A 5,000-nucleotide genomic window follows, 5' to 3' on the forward strand; every position below is an offset into this window, starting at 1 on the left:
ATTTTATAATCTTTATCATTAGAGCGGGCCCACCAACCTCGTCTCTGTACTTTATACATTTCTCCTCCATCTGCACACACCTTTTCAAACATTAACGGAGAGAGTTCCTTGGACTTGCTTTAAATGTACATATTAGATATGTTGGAATCTCTCTCCTTTAGAAGTTTCCCCAGCCTTAAAACTTCTTTCATTTTTACTCCTCTCTCCATACTTATTTTCCTCTCTGAACGTATCAGAGAGGATTTTATTTCTGACACCTCTTGACTTTTCTTAAATTCAGGGACGTAATTTTGTTCATAATTCAGTGGACTTTTGTGTATTTTATACTTTAAATATTTCCAAACAGTCTCCCTTCTAAAAGTGATAGAACGAATTTTCGTCTAACACTACTTTCTTGGTTCAAAAATTTTATACAATCTTATAACTTTTTCAGTTTTAACAAATTTTGGTTACAGACAGTTGATGCTCAGTTTGTACAAGTATGCAACATTTATAAGTGCATACAGGTCACCAGCCTTATATTACAAGGCTCACCACATATGGGCCATTCGGTCTTAGACACCGACCCGTGGTAATGCTGTGTGGAGATTAATAATAATCCGCAACGGAAAACCGGAACGAGAATAGTCGAGAAAGTATATTCTCGAGGAGCGGTAGACTGCTTTTCAACCGAAGTCATAAAAGAGCCACACGCTCGACGCTACTCCCGACCGGTCCGAGCGAACCGAAAGTGCCTTCCTATAAATACCGAACGGCCGGCCGCTAGGTCGGCGACGCATGGGCTTACGCCCAGGCGTATGCCTGTGCAAACCGCCGTGAGAGCGTACCATCCCGCCGGCACGGTAAAACTTAGACTGAAAATATCGTCGAACATATCCTTTCATTTTATAACGTTCTATACATGAAAATTAATAAATTAACATGCAGGACATAATAAATTCACATTCTCATGTAAATCATGGGTTTAATTAATATTTTAAAAAATTTTAAAACCGCCCAGAACCGATGAGATGAAAATATTAAAACGATATTTTTGCATTTTCTTACGGTAAAACATTAACAAATAAGCGACTATAGCAATATAAAACTCCATTTGTAATTTAATTAATCAAAATTAATATTTTTTTTTGATTTTTCAGCGATCCAGAACCGATGAGACGAAAACATTAAAACGATATTTTTGCATTTTCTTACGACAAAACATTAACAAATACGAGACTATAACAATATAAAACTACATATGTAATTTAATTAATCAAAATTAATAATTTTTTTTGATTTTTCAGTGATCCAGAACCGATAAGTCGAAAATTTTAACAATCATATTTTTGCATTCTGTACCGTGGATCCATCGTTAAACGCTATTAAACTAACGTCCGTGATGGTATAAATGCAGATTTTCGCTCCGTTTAGCCAAAATAACGAACTATAGGTGCGCTCCGAAATATTTCAAAGTCCCAGCGGCGTATTGCTTCGCCTCTTAGAACCGATTAGTCGAAAATTTTAACAATCATATTTTTGCATTCTGTACCGTGGATCGATCGTTAAACGCTATTAAACTAGCGTCCGTGATGGTATAAATGCAGATTTTCGCTCCGTTTAGCCAAAATAACGAACTTTAGGTGCGCTCCGAAATATTTCAAAGTCCCAGCGGCGTATTGCTTCGCCTCTTAGAACCGATTAGTCGAAAATTTTAACAATCATATTTTTGCATTCTGTACCGTGGATCGATCGTTAAACGCTATTAAACTAGCGTCCGTGATGGTATAAATGCAGATTTTCGCTCCGTTTAGCCAAAATAACGAACTTTAGGTGCGCTCCGAAATATTTCAAAGTCCCAGCGGCGTATTGCTTCGCCTCTTAGAACCGATTAGTCGAAAATTTTAACAATCATATTTTTGCATTCTGTACCGTGGATCCATCGTTAAACGCTATTAAACTAACGTCCGTGATGGTATAAATGCAGATTTTCGCTCCGTTTAGCCAAAATAACGAACTTTAGGTGCGCTCCGAAATATTTCAAAGTCCCAGCGGCGTATTGCTTCGCCTCTTAGAACCGATTAGTCGAAAATTTTAACAATCATATTTTTGCATTCTGTACCGTGGATCGATCGTTAAACGCTATTAAACTAGCGTCCGTGATGGTATAAATGCAGATTTTCGCTCCGTTTAGCCAAAATAACGAACTTTAGGTGCGCTCCGAAATATTTCAAAGTCCCAGCGGCGTATTGCTTCGCCTCTTAGAACCGATTAGTCGAAAATTTTAACAATCATATTTTTGCATTCTGTACCGTGGATCCATCGTTAAACGCTATTAAACTAACGTCCGTGATGGTATAAATGCAGATTTTCGCTCCGTTTAGCCAAAATAACGAACTTTAGGTGCGCTCCGAAATATTTCAAAGTCCCAGCGGCGTATTGCTTCGCCTCTTAGAACCGATTAGTCGAAAATTTTAACAATCATATTTTTGCATTCTGTACCGTGGATCGATCGTTAAACGCTATTAAACTAGCGTCCGTGATGGTATAAATGCAGATTTTCGCTCCGTTTAGCCAAAATAACGAACTTTAGGTGCGCTCCGAAATATTTCAAAGTCCCAGCGGCGTATTGCTTCGCCTCTTAGAACCGATTAGTCGAAAATTTTAACAATCATATTTTTGCATTCTGTACCGTGGATCCATCGTTAAACGCTATTAAACTAACGTCCGTGATGGTATAAATGCAGATTTTCGCTCCGTTTAGCCAAAATAACGAACTTTAGGTGCGCTCCGAAATATTTCAAAGTCCCAGCGGCGTATTGCTTCGCCTCTTAGAACCGATTAGTCGAAAATTTTAACAATCATATTTTTGCATTCTGTACCGTGGATCGATCGTTAAACGCTATTAAACTAACGTCCGTGATGGTATAAATGCAGATTTTCGCTCCGTTTAGCCAAAATAACGAACTTTAGGTGCGCTCCGAAATATTTCAAAGTCCCAGCGGCGTATTGCTTCGCCTCTTAGAACCGATTAGTCGAAAATTTTAACAATCATATTTTTGCATTCTGTACCGTGGATCGATCGTTAAACGCTATTAAACTAGCGTCCGTGATGGTATAAATGCAGATTTTCGCTCCGTTTAGCCAAAATAACGAACTTTAGGTGCGCTCCGAAATATTTCAAAGTCCCAGCGGCGTATTGCTTCGCCTCTTAGAACCGATTAGTCGAAAATTTTAACAATCATATTTTTGCATTCTGTACCGTGGATCCATCGTTAAACGCTATTAAACTAACGTCCGTGATGGTATAAATGCAGATTTTCGCTCCGTTTAGCCAAAATAACGAACTTTAGGTGCGCTCCGAAATATTTCAAAGTCCCAGCGGCGTATTGCTTCGCCTCTTAGAACCGATTAGTCGAAAATTTTAACAATCATATTTTTGCATTCTGTACCGTGGATCGATCGTTAAACGCTATTAAACTAGCGTCCGTGATGGTATAAATGCAGATTTTCGCTCCGTTTAGCCAAAATAACGAACTTTAGGTGCGCTCCGAAATATTTCAAAGTCCCAGCGGCGTATTGCTTCGCCTCTTAGAACCGATTAGTCGAAAATTTTAACAATCATATTTTTGCATTCTGTACCGTGGATCCATCGTTAAACGCTATTAAACTAACGTCCGTGATGGTATAAATGCAGATTTTCGCTCCGTTTAGCCAAAATAACGAACTTTAGGTGCGCTCCGAAATATTTCAAAGTCCCAGCGGCGTATTGCTTCGCCTCTTAGAACCGATTAGTCGAAAATTTTAACAATCATATTTTTGCATTCTGTACCGTGGATCGATCGTTAAACGCTATTAAACTAACGTCCGTGATGGTATAAATGCAGATTTTCGCTCCGTTTAGCCAAAATAACGAACTTTAGGTGCGCTCCGAAATATTTCAAAGTCCCAGCGGCGTATTGCTTCGCCTCTTAGAACCGATTAGTCGAAAATTTTAACAATCATATTTTTGCATTCTGTACCGTGGATCGATCGTTAAACGCTATTAAACTAACGTCCGTGATGGTATAAATGCAGATTTTCGCTCCGTTTAGCCAAAATAACGAACTTTAGGTGCGCTCCGAAATATTTCAAAGTCCCAGCGGCGTATTGCTTCGCCTCTTAGAACCGATTAGTCGAAAATTTTAACAATCATATTTTTGCATTCTGTACCGTGGATCGATCGTTAAACGCTATTAAACTAACGTCCGTGATGGTATAAATGCAGATTTTCGCTCCGTTTAGCCAAAATAACGAACTTTAGGTGCGCTCCGAAATATTTCAAAGTCCCAGCGGCGTATTGCTTCGCCTCTTAGAACCGATTAGTCGAAAATTTTAACAATCATATTTTTGCATTCTGTACCGTGGATCGATCGTTAAACGCTATTAAACTAACGTCCGTGATGGTATAAATGCAGATTTTCGCTCCGTTTAGCCAAAATAACGAACTTTAGGTGCGCTCCGAAATATTTCAAAGTCCCAGCGGCGTATTGCTTCGCCTCTTAGAACCGATTAGTCGAAAATTTTAACAATCATATTTTTGCATTCTGTACCGTGGATCCATAGTTAAACGCTATTAAACTAACGTCCGAGATGGTATAAATGCAGATTTTCGCTCCGTTTAGCCAAAATAACGAACTTTAGGTGCGCTCCGAAATATTTCAAAGTCCCAGCGGCGTATTGCTTCGCCTCTTAGAACCGATTAGTCGAAAATTTTAACAATCATATTTTTGCATTCTGTACCGTGGATCGATCGTTAAACGCTATTAAACTAACGTCCGTGATGGTATAAATGCAGATTTTCGCTCCGTTTAGCCAAAATAACGAACTTTAGGTGCGCTCCGAAATATTTCAAAGTCCCAGCGGCGTATTGCTTCGCCTCTTAGAACCGATTAGTCGAAAATTTTAACAATCATATTTTTGCATTCTGTACCGTGGATCGATCGTTAAACGCGATTAAACTAGCGTCCGTGATGGTATAA

This window comes from Osmia lignaria, unplaced genomic scaffold (genome assembly GCF_051020975.1).
Source record: "Osmia lignaria lignaria isolate PbOS001 unplaced genomic scaffold, iyOsmLign1 scaffold0054, whole genome shotgun sequence".
In the NCBI taxonomy this organism is placed as follows: Eukaryota; Metazoa; Arthropoda; class Insecta; order Hymenoptera; family Megachilidae; genus Osmia; species Osmia lignaria.